Here is a 15629-nt window from a genome sequence, read left to right as displayed (position 1 = left end):
GAGCTCTGACATTTAAGTGTCAGTCATGGAAGAAAAATCCACCTGCAGGTGACCTGTACCATGCCCCCCACGCCCGCACCCCACCCGCAGCTCTGCCGTGGATTCCGGCCAGCTGATGCTGAGGTGCGCGCTCTCTGCAGATGGATGGCCACACTCAGTTATTCCATTTCTTTTCTCACCCTTGATTTGGCACAGTCTCTACCTGCCTCTCCTCTCATTCTGCAAGAGGCTAAAGAGAAATTCACAGAGTCCCCAAATTTAGCAGAGACCCGGACATGGGAATCTTACATAACAGTTGGGCTTTGGTAGGGTAGGACTGAAGAGCTGGTTGTCCTCTGCTGAAAAGGGCCCTGAATTTTGTGGGCAGCATGATTCTCCCAGAGGTGTTCTACCCTTGGTTCTGGCTCCGAACACTTCTGAATGCAGAGGCAGCAGCAGAATTCATACGGAATACACAATGGAAGAGTCAAAGGGAACACCATAGGGAATAGCATGGATTTAAGACAGTGTAGACATTTCAGATTTGGGGGGAGGGGGGCTGGGAGGGGGAATCCCATCTACAAAATAGACCTTCTACAAAATTACCACCTACGTAATAGGCAATAAACCTTCACTCCCTTACGACATAGAAAATTCCCTAAATCCCAAATGTGTTTACACAGCCTAATTAGGCATGAAAATTTTAAATCTAGCGCAGGCCTGTTAAGAAGGTTTTGTTATATGCAGACATGTTCTGTCAAGGGCACGTATCTAGTGAGGGATGCCATCAATAGGTAATATGACTTTGTTATAAGTTCTATCCGTTTCTTAAATGTTCACAAGTAAAACAGAAGCAAAAGATCTTCGCTTCCTTCTTTTATGTATGATTTTCCCACAAATCTCCCATTTTAGAAAAACAAGAAAAGAGATTTGAAAGAAAACAATAGCAGATCAATGCTAGGTAGGAATAGTATTTCAAAAGTGGTGGGAACATGTTATTTTATGTTCCACTGGATTCTGTATTATTAATTCCTCTTTTTTTTTTTCCTTTAATGACAAAGTGCCAGTATCTTATTACAAAGAGGCTACCACCAAAGAAGATAAAAATGCTTTTTATCATGCATCTGGCCCAAATTATATCTCTGGAACTCCTTTTCAATCAGCCATGGTGTTTTTCACAATTTTGTGATTTCGTCAAATTGGCTGAATCTCATGTGTTGCCTGCTACTACATTCTGAAGTGCCAGGCTGGTATCTAAGAGAAAAAATAACATTTTCCTTCACTCTTAACCCACAATCTGACTTCTCATGCTGAATTCAATCCCCAGCTAATTAGTTCAAGAGTAAGCAACTTTAACCAAGATTTGGTATTACTTTCCTGCTTCTGAGAGCTGGTCTTTCCCCAGATGTAGCTCTCTTGTTACCCTTTGCATTTTAAATAAGCCATTTTGGAGCACTGGCTCTTGCTTTTTCTTTAATGTATGCGCCCCTTGGGGCTGTACTTAAGCTTGTGATGGCTCTTTGCCGACAGTCAGGGCAACAGAATACCTACAAGATTCAGCTTTGTCCTACAGTCGGCATCCATTGCACAGCCCCAGCTGAACAGGGAGATTGCCAGTCAATTTTCTCAGAAATTCAGGGTCCCTAATATTCTAACATAAAGTCCTGAGTCTCCCTTAGCTTCCTCCATCTTGCTTGTTTTAAACATGCAGTAACATTTTCCTTATTGGCAGTTTCTGGAATAAAGTATTCCAAAGAAGTCAATTTTTCAGATAAAGCAAGACTTGCCAATGTAAGAGTTTGATAGAAACTCTTTTTTAAATGTTAAATAGTTCTGGTGGGTCTCAGACAAGGTATGCCAAATGTATTTGACTTTCTCTTGATGAGTTAGGGTCATCTTTAAACTATCAGTTATTTTACATTGGTGTATAAAACAATAACTGATGCGTAAAATTATTTGCCCCTACATTCAATAGGCCACTATGCTTTCTTGGTTACTTCGGCAAATTTTTATAATTTTATTTCTGTCCCTTTCCATACTATCAAACTATCAGTGTTCACTTTGCACTGATGTTCACATGTCGGTCCCTGGAAGCAAACTTTGGGTTCATTGCTTCCAGCTTGAAGACGGCTGGAAACCCAAACAAATTTGTTGTAACAACATCTACGTTAAAAGTAAATTAGTCCTGGATGGTATTCTGAAGCTCAGCCTTCTGATCTAAATGCATAAGCATCAGTACATGAATGTTCAGCATGTATCCTGTTTGCTCAAAGCCCTTTGAGCTCTTCATCTGTACCACACAGAAGAGCATTACCAGATACTTGTCCTTGGGTATTGCAAAGTCAAGTTCAGCAATTTGTCCACTCTCAGAGTTCTCCCCTTTCCTTCCTGTTCTTATTTTCTCTTCATCCCTCTGGTTCCTTCTTTGAGCCATTTGAGTAGGCATTAAATCATCCATTGTGATAAGAAAAGAAATCATAAAGGAAAGAGCAAAACATTTTAATCAATGCAAATTGAACCTTGATTTTTGGGGGGTGATGGGCAGGGGTTAAAGGATTGGTGGGAGAAGGATAAAAGTACATTGAAATGAAAGATTTTACTTTTAAAATTTGCCTCTCACCAAAATGGAAGCATGAAGTTTGGCTATGCTCACAAAGGCACATGATATTCATACGTGGCCATCTCCCCAGGTTATAAAATCTCAACCTCTTTGACTAAAATCCCAACAGCTGTTTGAAATACCTGTCCAAGATGACCCAGACAAAGTTGACTTGGAGTGTCAAAAGAGCCTCCCGCCAAAAAAGATAAAAGTTCTTACTCAACCCTACACTATATGATGTTGGCATTGGTTGGGGGTAGGGTGACCAATTCCCTGGCTTGCCAAGGATCATCCTGGTTTTGAAACCAAAACTCCCATGTCCAGGGAACCTTCTCAGTCCTAGGCACATCAGGACATTTGGCCATCCTGGTGGGAGACAATCCCTCAAAGGTCTCTCATGTTTTCCCCCAGATGGTCACTTCTACCTTCAAAGCAAAACTTTTTATTTTTACAGTTAGCATTTCTAAGAATTCAAAGGATCCTCCTTTTCTCCTTTTGCCCAGTCAGTCTTGATAATTCTTTCTTAGTAACATCACTAGCATCAGTCTCCTCTTTCCTAATTGCCACCAACATGGACTTTATTCCCTGATGCTGGGCTATTGTAAGACTTCCATGAAGTCTCCCTGTCTTCACTACAATGTGCATGCCCTTCGCAGATGAATCTTTTCAAAACCCTGCTTTGCACAAGGTTCAGTTGAAGTCCCACCTCTTCCATGAAGCCTGGTATCTTCCCTGGCAGGAGGGAAAACATGACCAGGGTGGGAGAAAGGAGTGGCAGAAGGTATGAGCTTAGTGAAGGTAGGGGTGCTGTGAGGCCAGTGCAGTCTATCGCTTTGCAGAAGCTGCTAAAGAACAAAATCAAGACAGGATGCAGAAAGGAGAGACAGGCAAGGCACAGAGGTCAGTAACCCAAAAAAGGTGGTCTGAGTCAACCACCAAGCCAAGGAGGCCTAGCCACAGACACAAATCCCCAGGATCCATGTGGATATCCAAGAGCCACAGTGCACGGGGCTCAGCACACTAGACACAAGAGGGTCATACCGAGCAAATCCTTTGGAGAGCAGACTTTACCTCACAGCTAGTTCAAGGCGGGGCTGGCCACATGAGACGGGAAAGGAAACTGCAGTAGCAAAAACTGCCTGTCCCACCCTTTCCACAGCTAGCGGGTTCTAACTTGGAAAGCTGTTAATATATTAATGTATGCATCCCTTAAATGCAAAGACAACATCTTATAACTCTCTGAAATTCCCCACACCTAGCACAATATGTAGTCAATAAACACTTGATTTATATAGTATAAAATGTGCTGCTATGTTCAAAAGGCTATGTGTGTAGGAAACCATGAGGAGCACATAGCAACTCCACTTCTTTTCAGGGAGTCTGGAAGTCATCTGCCTTGTTGGGGTTTAAGATGCACTAATCAGCAAGTAGAGTGAACACAAATTCTCCCTTTCCTCTTCTTAAAACTTCAGAGCAAACCATTAACTCTCCTACTTCCTTTTGTATCTTAGTTCAAAACCTAAGCACAAGAAAAAATAATAACAAAACAAACTATCTTTCACCAAGACTGCAAACCAACCCTCAGATCCAAAATAGCTTCATGTCTTCATGCTATAGTGTTTATTAGTACTTGAAGTTCAACCAGAGGGAATGAAAAATTGATCTAGTTCAGTTTCTCAACTTCAGAGTTTTCAGCACATATGCTAAATCACTTCTTGAGCAAATGTCATGGTGTGTCCATGCTGAGAATCCCTTTAAAATGATCAGGTCTTAAAAAGACTTTGCTAAGAATATATTTTTCATTCAGTAACATTTAGGAAAAAAAATCCAAGTTAAAATGAGGGCCTATTATGTTAGCTTTATAAATGCAATCACCTTTCTTTATTCACTGATTTATGAAGTCCCTTGAGTAAATACGGGTAAAAATGTGATAGTTAAGATTTACAAAAAATGTGTTATTGGAAATGCCTCAAGTGAGAGTCTTGTTTTAAGTGCCAGAGTAAACACCTACAACTATAAAAGCAGATCACTGTATTATGTTTTCTATCAAAAAAAAACAAACAGTGTCAGATGTTATTTTGGAATCTCTCGAGAAATAAAAAAGGAAGGCTTCAAAATGAATCTCTGATAAGAACCCGCATGGCATGCATAATGCTAGAAGTATTATTAACCTAAAGAAAGTGACTACTCTAAACTTCGTAAATCATTAAATCAGGATTTCTCAATACTATTATCAAAAGTCAAGCACTGCGGACATTTTGGATCAAATAATTATTTGTTTTGAGGGGCTGTCCTGTGCATGGTAGTATACAGATGCCAGTAGCAGCCTCCAGGCCCCCACCAGTCATGAAAAACAAAGATGTCTCCAGACATTGCCAAATGTTCCCTGGAAGGCAAAACTACCCCCAGTTGAGCACCATTGATTAAACTAGGGAAACTTTTTAAAAAGTGAAGTCTCTTAAGACAGTAGACTTAGAAGGACACAGCAAAGAATCAGTGATGTCAAGATGTCAAGGGAAGGACTTCCCTGGTGGCTCAGTGGTTAAGAATCTGCCTGCCAATGCAGGGGACACGGGTTCGATTCCTGGTCTGGTAAGATACCTCATGCCACGGAGCAACTAAGCCCGTGCGCCACAATTACTGAGCCTGCGCTCTAGAGTCCACGAGCCACACCTACTGAAGCCCGCGTGCCTAGAGCTTGAGCTCTGCAACAAGAGAAGCCGCTGCAATGAGAAGCCCGCGCACCACAATGAATAGTAGCCCCCGCTCATCGCAACTAGAGAAAGCCCACGCACAGCAACGAAGACCCAACACAGCCAAAAATAAATAAATAATTAATTAATTAAAAAGAAAATGATGTCAAGGGAACACTGCACTAACAATATAATCAGCTTAGACAAGCAATAGAAACAATGCACAGGACTAAACATACCTGAAAAATGGAACCATAAATCTAACCAGCAAGAACAATGGTATACTGAAGAAAATGAGAAAGGCCAGCATCTGCTGAAAAACATTTTTCTTAAATTTTTATCTGAAAAAAAAATCAGTCTGGATAAAGTCAATCAGTTTCACTCAGAAACAATCTACAAAGAATGACAATTCCCCTTCCCGCTCCCCCAAAACACAAACCTACTTGTCAAGTATTGGTATTTTTATGTATGCATCTATGAATGTGACGGCTGGCTTAGAACTCTCTGTATCCCCCATGCTTAGCAGTAGGTACTCAATAAATATTTGATTTACATGATAATAAAAATGCACCTTCATGTTCTAAAAGGTTTTAAAGAAGACATTTCAAAGAGTGGTGAAACAAATGATTTTGTACATCTCACCTGGAAATAAGAAGCTAAAGGAAAAACCCAGACAAAGCTCAGCAGAAGTATCAGGGTGAGAAAAGCAAAGGTCAGAGAGTTGAAAAGACCCTGAGTTAAATCCCAGCTGCATTGGTCCTAGATATGTGAATCTGGTTCCATTTACTCTACTGTACTCTATAGAATGAGTACAATAACCCTACCTCAAAGATAGTTAGGATAAGTACATAAGATGAAGTACACACAGTAACAAAAAAAATCAGCTCCCTTGATCTCCCTCTCCAAGATTAATGGAATTCTAACCACAAGTGCAATATCTACCCAAGTTAAGTTTTCCCTTTGAAGTCAGAGAGAGAAAAGTCTCAAATCATTGTGGACCTAAAACTAAGGGTTAACAAAGTCCCACACCTACAATAATAATGCAAAAAATCATCAAGGAGTACAAAAAAAGAAGACAGACACTTGTGATGGAAGTGTGGAATAAGCCAAGAGAAGGGAAGATTCAGCACAGTAGAGAAAGAATTCTCAAGATGGTGTCAAAATGAATACCTCAGAAACAAATGTGTCACAGGTTTAAAAGGCAGCCAATCCTGATTGGAAAAGGAAGATAAAAGGTGATAGGATGGATTTCTCTAGGAAAGAAATAAAATGGAATTTGCAGATTATCCTACAGATTTTATCATGTAGAAAGCTGTATTGAGAGCCACTTTCAGAAAAGAATCAGCCACAGATTCAAAAAATAAAACAGCTAAGCAAATGAAAATACAAAACAATTATTAACTCCAAGATAACTTAGAAACTGTATAAAAAATGTAATTTAATATAAACTATATACACCCTATATACATATATATATACATACCATGTTTTAGTATGTTTAAACTTTACATAGTATATATACTACATATAATATAGTGTATAATATAATCTATATATCATATAAACTATATACATATTTGACTAAATATTATAGTATATATAGTCTAAACTATATATATAATATATAGTACGAACTATATATATAGTATACATAGTATACCTATGTGATTAATTATACACAGTATAAACTACATATATTTCACATTATATGAATTATATATAATTACATACATCTCAAATTATATAAATATATAACTATATAACAGTTATAATAAATCACTGAATATGAATTCAACCAAAAATTGTGACTCTACTACCTTGGAAGGAATGGAATGGGGAAAGGAAGTATAAGAAAGACAAAATAAATAATGTCCAAAAATGTTGAATCAAACAATAGCAGTATATGCATAGTATTTTGATATGAAAAGTAAATACTGGATTAAACAGCTAAAGATTTTGAAAATGGTTACCTTAGGGAGGCGGGGGCAGCCAGAAGGACAAGAGGCAATGCAGGGCAGAGGAATTAAGAGAATGTTGGATTTTGCCTAAGCCAATTAGCGTTATTTGACTTTACAACTATGTGCTCATATTACTTCGATGAAAGGAGGAAAATATTAATTTTTTATAAAAGGAAAGGGAGGGAGAAAAGAGTGAAGTTATTTCCCTTAAAATAGATTTACACACATGTTGTAATATTATAAATATATTTATACAACCGTAGTTCTAGGGACTGCAACTCTAGAAGAAAGCTACTGCTCCCAGCTTTTCAGTTGGTAAAAAACTCACCCTTACAGTTGAGGCATTCAAGTTCAAGTTCAATCTAAGTGGTTGTATTAGGTCCAGAAACAATGGTTGCTGGCTTAGCAGGAAGGAACACTGGCCTTCCAGGCTTTGTTTACAATTACTTCCTCAAACCCAGCCCCACGTTCTTCACAAGGGCTTGGATCACTGCTTCCACAAGGACTGAGGGCCTAGAACACAGCTCCTTCTGCTTTGGTCGTTCTCACACTGCAGTGAATAATACATAATAAATAATTCAAAACTTTAATTATAGATACAGGAGGTACAGGAGGACAAAGTTATTTAACTGATGGGGATAGGAAGATGGAAATTAGTACCTTATTCACAGTGATGCAAGAAGAAAACCTATCATTCATAAAATAACATCATTGTGAGAATTCCCAAGAATAAGTATGCGTTCTCACTACCACATAAAACAGGACCAAAACAAACCCTCTTTTACATAACTCTTATTTTACCTTTCTTAATCTTTGAGTAATTAACATTGATAATAGTTGTTTTCTGGGACACTCCACAGACAAATAGTTTCCCAGAAGAGACAAGCAAATAGTCCTAAGCATGTGATAGACTTGGAAAGCAATGAATCTTAACAAATTTGCAGCTGAATTATTGAACTGTTAAGCCTGCAGAGTCAAACAGAAAAGATCTGGATGAATAAATGAGGTTTTGTTACCTTTGTTTCTTTGCTAATTTTGTTTGTTGCAGCTACTTGTTGTCATGAGCTCCAAAAGTTATGACTGCTACAATTCACACCGAATATTTTTATTTGGAAAATAAGGTTTCACTTACATAGTTGAGATTCATCAACCACATGAACTGTGAGTGGGAGGTTTACATATACCATAAATTTATTTGCTAAACTACTGACCTCATTTATTTTCAGATGAACTACAAAATGGTGTTCCTTCAGTTTAGAGAATCTTTTTACTTATTCATTCAACAAATATTTGTTGAGTACCTACTATGTGCTATGTGCTACTATGTACTATGTGCTCTAGGCTCTCTGCTAGGTGCTAAAAACACAGCAGTGCAAAACAGAGAATTTATAATCTAGTGTGTTAGTTAGATAATTAAGCAATTAAACAAGCAATTATAATAGGATGATTTAAGTGCTTGGAACACATATAATAGAAGCACTCAACATATCCTAGGGCTCACAGGTAGGGAGGGCTTAGTCAGGTAAATTTTCTAAGGGAAGAGACATTAAGTGGAACTTAAGAAATGACTCGAAGTTATCCTTGCCAAGTAGGATGAAGATAAGGCAAAGAGGATGAGGAAGGCCAGGGGCCAAAGAGAACAATGAGGAGGCCACTGCAATAGAGGGAGAGGTGACAGTGGCCTGGACTTGGGTGATGGCAGTGTTAGAGAAAAAGAGATGGATCTGAGAGCTATTAGGAAGACAGAACTGGTGGAATTTCATGACTTACTAGATGTGAGAGATGAGGAAGAATGAGGAATGAAACACAGCTGGATTCTGGCTTGAACAACTGGGTACGTTATGGGTGTTAACTGAGCGAAGGGCACACAGGAAAGGCTGGTTGAGGAGGGAACTGATGAATTCAATTCTGAAAATGTTGAGTTTAAGGTACATAGCAGACATTCAACTGGAGATTTCTAGCGGGCAGTTTGGGCTACAGATATAGATTTGGAAGTCATTATCTAAGAGCAGACAGTTGAAGCCATTGGTTTAGATTAGATCATCCAGAGAAAGTCTATAGAGTGGAAAAAGTAGAGGCCAAAGGACAGGCCGTTGGGGTCTACTGACCTTTAGGGAACTAGCCAAGGAAGGAAAGCAAGCAAGAAGCCAGAGAAAGAACAGAAAGGAGAGAACAATAAAGCATCAGATGCCACAGAGAGGTCAATTCAACAAATATTTATCAAGCACAAATATTTATGTGCCAGGGATGTGCTACTGGGTAATGAGGATAGAGCAGTGAAAAGCATAGACCCAGTCATTATCATCAAAAGGAGAAAAAGTAACCATAGGATTTGGGATTGTAGAGAACTCTGTGGCTCTGGCAATAGAAGTTTTAGTGGAGAGAGAAGCCAAGTTACAGTGGACTGAGGCAAGACTGAGAAGTGAGAAAGTATAACTTGCAAATGGAGACAACCCTTTCAAGTAGGGTGACCATGAAGAGAGGGAAGAATGAAGAAGAGTTATCAAAAGGGAGCTAAGGATGAGGGGTTATTTTGTTGGTTTCCTTTCTTTGGTTTTTAATTATATGAGAGATTTGAACATGCTTATATGCAAAAAAAAAAAAAAAAAAAGTGCCATGGAAAAGAAGAGGTTAATAGTACAGAAAAAATGCAGAGGGAAGGGGTGGTGTGTGGATAAAGATGGTCCCTGGGGCAAAAACAGGAAATGGGAGAAGGGCTCTGTAGCTCATCTTGCTAGTCTTACCTGTATAATCTCCTGTTGTGTCCTAGCCCCATGCCAGCTCTGAAGGGAGCAACCAGCTATGTAAAAGACTGCCCCACTTCACTCCTAGAATCACTGACCAAGAGCTTTACATCTCTAAACATGGGATTTGGAAACAATTTGTAGAGCTCTTATACCCCAGAGCCAAAGACTCAGGCACTTGCATGGTGCTATCAGTAGCAGATCTTCTTTGCCACCCTCACCAATCCCTAAACTATAAGGTGAACAGATAGCCTTTCTGCCCACTTCAGCCTAGCCTCTAGCCTCTCTTAGGGCAGGAGAGGGTCCTCTGTTTTTCCCACATCCCCAGGGCCCTGGTACAAAGAGTGGGTCAGGAAGGTGAGGAGACCATCAATCCTGCCTTATATCTCAGGTACCTGATTAGGTATACACACACACACACACACACACACACACACACACACACACACACACACATATGCATATAAACCTGTGCCTTCGGTTTGGAACCTATCCTATTCTCCACCCTCTTTTGAGATAGGCTTTCTAGCATAACCTTACTTTGACTGGTTCATTCACCATTGCTATTCTGTAACTTAAAATCATCCCCTATGCCAGTCACACCAAAAAGAAACTCCCTTTGGGCCTCCAGTGCCAGCTTAGAACTAGACTAAATTTACCTCACTCCTATTTGACCTTCATTCACCTTTCCTCTAACTTCTCCATCCCCAGCTCTTGCTATCCCAGGTTCCCAACATGCCGTAAGGTCAGGGCTATGTCACACCACCAGTAGGATTCCAGGGCTGACAAAGAAGTTTGCAAGGCCTTGACTCTGAAGTCAAAACATAGAATAAGGCTCAAGTGAAATCACCTCCTTTTACTAGCCTAAAATCTGGATTATAACATGCTGTCTGTGTCGGTACTGAGCTGGGACTTGACTAATTCTTGACTGGTATAAAAGAACACTGAGTCAACCACAGCTGACGTTTCCACTTGTATATTAATTCTGTGAGTTTTGGCAAATTGCTCAAGTTCTCTGAGTCTTACTTTTCTTATCTGCAAAATGGGAATGATTAATGCCAGCATCTGTATGTTTATGGCATTCTAAACACTTTATGAATGACCTCATGTAATCCTCACAACAACCTCGTAAGGCATGTTCTGTTATTAACCATTAATATTTCATGAGCGAAGTTCAAACAAGCTAGCCTTATTTCAGAGCCTGACTCATTAACCACTGCGCTCTAGTGAGCGAATAATATCTTCCTTCCTACTTGCAGGGCTATAGAGAAGAGCCTGAAATATGAAATAATGTGTGAGAGAACACTTGGTAGATTATTGTTTAATGGATACAGAGTTTCAATGATGCAAGAGGAGAAGAGTTACTGAGCTGGATGGTGGTGATGGTTGCACTACAGCATGAATGTACTTAATATTACTGAACTATACACCTAAAAATGATTAAGATGCTAAGTTTTATGTTATGTGCATTTACCACATTTAATTTTTTTAATTTTTAAAAAAGAAAACCACTTGGTAGATTATAAAGTGCCACACATATGAAAACTATTAATGATGTTTTTAATTCTTTTTAACTTCTAAATGAGCAGGTTCCAGAACAGGATTTTATGGGACTAACTTTTAATCCTCTCTGAATATCTAGAATAGATGATGGAAAGAGGGGAAGCATACCGTAAAATGGCAGTATCTGTACTTCAGCAGCCCTAATGGCAGAGAGAAATAAGGAGAAAAAAAGTGGGTCCAGAAAGAATTTGAAAAAGAATAGATACATGTATATGTATAAATGAATCACTTTGCTGCACACCTGAAACTAACACAACATTGTTAATCAAATATACTCCAATATAAAATAAAATTTTTTTTAAAAAAGGAAAGAAACAAAGCAAAAAAAAAAAAAGTGGGACCAGGTTAGTTTTCACACGACAACCTGAAGGTTCCAAGCCTGACTGCATACACCTTCTCTGGCCACCTTCTGAATTGTCCAATGGAGACTAGAATATGCTTTCAAAAGTTAGACCCATCTTCCAAAGGGAAAGGTCAAAGCTGAGTCTCAAGAGACCACATCAGTGTAAGAACTGGGTTTCAAATCTGCTCTTTCGCATCCATTTCTCTTCAGGCTGAGGCCGAGAGCTCCCCCAAAGATTGCCAGCATCACATGTGAGTGATTCCCAGCAGTGTGCACATTTCCTACCCTGGCCTCTATCACTATGTGTCCTTCTGTTATTTATTATACTTATGCTATTGTAATCCATTTCCTTTCTTCTAAAAATACTTTTTTTCTTTACAAAAAGGACATATTCGCTATAAAAATTTTAGAAAATATAAAAGCGTTCTTGGCTAAATGAGAAATTGTTTTCTGATTCTCTCCAGAGAATAAAAAAGTGAAGTTCAATCTTATTTTGTGGGTGAATTACATTCTGAAATTTTTCTTGGAGGTTTATTATATGGCACTCTGGTTGCATTCCTCCTTTTAAATAATATCATGAAAGGCTATGAGGTTTCTAGATAAGCCCACAAAATCCTACCTAATGAAAAATGAAGCTGAACTATAACATGGGTAGAGCTATGACACCAAGCCACCAGATTTGAGGCTCCTTCTAGGAGGCAAGGACTTTGCCAGCCATTTCTGAACCTCCAGTATTGACACACATTGGGCATGAAGCAATGGTGATATCTAACTTTGACTTTACAAAGAGAGGGAAACTGGTTTTGTAGGCATGTGCTCCCTCAAGTAGCATTAAGAGCACCAAAAGTTTCCATAGTTGGAAGGAAGATGAAATCATCTGGTTAAAGAAGGGGACTTTAGTGCACAAAGGTCACTGGTAGGGGGACCTTCAAGATGACAGAGGAGTAAAACGTGGAGATCAACTACCTCCCCACAAATACACCAAAAATACATCTACATGTGGAAAACTCCTACAGAACACCTAGTGAATGCTGTTAGAAGACCTCAGACTTCCCAAAAGGCAAGAAACTCCCCATGTACCTGGGTAGGACAAAATAAAAAAGGAAACACAGAGACAAAAGAATAGGGACAGGACCTGCACCTCTGGGAGGGAGCTGTGAAGGAGGAAAAGTTTCCACACACTAGGAAGCCCCTCGATTGGCAGAGATGGGGGGTGGAAGGGAGGAAGCTACGGAGCCACGGAGGAGAGCGCAGCAACAGGTTTGCAAAGTGGAGAGATTCCCACATAGAGGATCGGTGCCAACCAGCACTCACCAGCCTGAGAGGCTTGTCTGCTCACCCGCAGGGGCGGGTGGGGGCTGGGAGCTGAGGCTCCAGCTTTGGAGGTCAGATCCCAGGGAGAGGAGTGGGGTTGGCTGTGTGAACACAGGCTGAAGGGGGCTAGTGTGCCACAGCTAGCCGGGAGGGAGTCCAGGAAAATGTCTGGAACTGCCTAAGAGGCAAGAGACCATTGTTTCAGGGTGCACGAGGAGAGGGGATTCAGTGCACCGCCTAAACGAGTTCCAGAGACAGGCACAAGCCGTGGCTATCAGCGCAGACACCAGAGACAGGCATGAAATGCTAAGGCTGCTCCTGCAGCCATCAAAAAGCCTGTGTGCAAGCACAGGTCACTATCCACACCTCCCTTCCTGGGAGCCTGTGCAGCCCGCCAGTGCCAGGGTCCCAGGATCCAGGGACAACTTCCCCGGGAGAACACAGGGTGTGCCTCAGGCTGGTGCAACATCATGCTGGCCTCTGTGGCAGCAGGCTCGCCCTGCATTCCATACACCTCCCTCCCCCCGGCCTGAGTGAGCCAGAGTCCCCTAATCAGCCTCTCCTTTAACCCCCTCCTGTCTGGGCAACGAACAGACGCCAGAGGGCAACCTACTTGTAGAGGCGGGGCCAAATCCAAAGCTGAACCCCAGGAGCTGTGCAATCAAAGAAGAGAAAGTGAAATTTCTCCCAACAGCCTCAGGAGCAGCAGATTAAATCTCTACAATCAACTTCAGGTACCCTGCATCTGTGGAATACCTGAATAGCCAAAGAATCATCCCAAAATTGAGGCAGTGGACTTTGGGAGCAACTGTAGAATTGGGGTTTGCTTTCTGCATCTAATTTGTTTCTGGTGTTATGTTTACCTTAGTTTAGTATTTAGAGCTTATTATCATTGGTATATTTGTTTAGTGATTTGGTTGCTCTCTTCCTTTTTATATGTATATATATTTTATTCTTTTTCTCTTTTTGTGAGTGTGTATGTGTATGCTTCTTTGTGTGATTTTGTCTGTATAGGTTTGCTTTTACCATTTGTCCTAGGGTTCTGTCTGTCCATTTTTGTGTGTATGGTTTTTTTTTTTAGTATAGTTTTTAGCACTTGTTATCATTGGTGGATCTGTGTATTGGTTTGGCTGCTCTCTTCTCTCTCTTCTCTTTTTTTACTTTTTAATTTTTTATATTTTAATAATTTTTTAATTTTTTATTTTATAACTTTATTTTATTTTTTTCTTTCTTTCTTTTATTTTTCTCCCTTTTCTTCTGAGCCATGTGCCTGACAGGGTCTTGCTGCTCCAGCCAGGTGTCAGGTCTGAGCCTTGGAGGTGGGAGAGCTGAGTTCAGGACACTGGTGCACCAGAGACCTCCTGGCCACACGTAATATCAATCGACGACAGCTCTCCCAGAGATCCCCACCTCAACACTAAGAACCAGCTCCACTCAACAACCAGCAAGAACCAGTGCTGGACACCCAATGCCAAACAACTAGCAAGACAGGAACACAACCCCACCCATTACCAGAGAAGCTGCCTAAAATCATAAGGTAACAGACACCCCAAAACACACCACTGGACACGGTCCTGCCCACCAGAAAGACAAGATGCAGCCTCACCCACCAGAACACAGGCACCAGTCCCCTCCACCAGGAACCCTACACAACCCACTGAATCAACCTTACACACTGGGGGAAGACACCAAAAACAACGGGAACTAGGAACCTGCAGCCTGCGAAAAGGAGACCTCAGCACAGTAAGTTAAGCAAAATGAGAAGACACAGAAATACACAGCAGATGAAGGAGCAAGGTAAAAACCCACCAGACCAAACAAATGAAGAGGAAATAGGCAGTCTACCTGAAAAAGAATTCAGAGTAATGACAGTAAAGATGATCCAAAATCTAGGAAATAGAATGGACAAAATACAAGAAACGTTTAACAAGGACCTAGAAGAACTAGGGAGCAAACAAACAATGATGAACAACACAATAAATGAAATTTAAAATTCTCTAGAAGGAATCAATAGCAGAATAACTGAAGCAGAAGAATGGGTAGGTGACCTGGAAGATAAAATAGTGGAAATAACTACCGCACAGCAGAATAAAGAAAAAAGAATGAAAAGAACTGAGGACAGTCTCAGAGACCTCTGAGACAACATTAAACACACCAACATTCTAATTATAGGGATCCCAGAAGAAGAAGAAAAAAAGAAAGGGACTGAGAAAATATTTGAAGAGAAGATAGTTGAAAACTTCCCTAATATGGGAAAGAATAAATCAAGTCCAGGAAGCACAAAGAGTCCCATACAGAATAAATTCAAGGACAAACATGCCAAGGCCCATATTAACCAAATTATCAAAAACTAAATACAAAGAAAAAATATTAAAAGCAACAAGGGAAAAGCAACAAATAACATACAAGGGAATCCCCATAAGGTTAACAGCTGAT

Source organism: Physeter macrocephalus, chromosome 12, assembly GCF_002837175.3.
Source record: "Physeter macrocephalus isolate SW-GA chromosome 12, ASM283717v5, whole genome shotgun sequence".
Taxonomy (NCBI): Eukaryota; Metazoa; Chordata; class Mammalia; order Artiodactyla; family Physeteridae; genus Physeter; species Physeter macrocephalus.
This window is presented reverse-complemented; position numbering follows the sequence as displayed.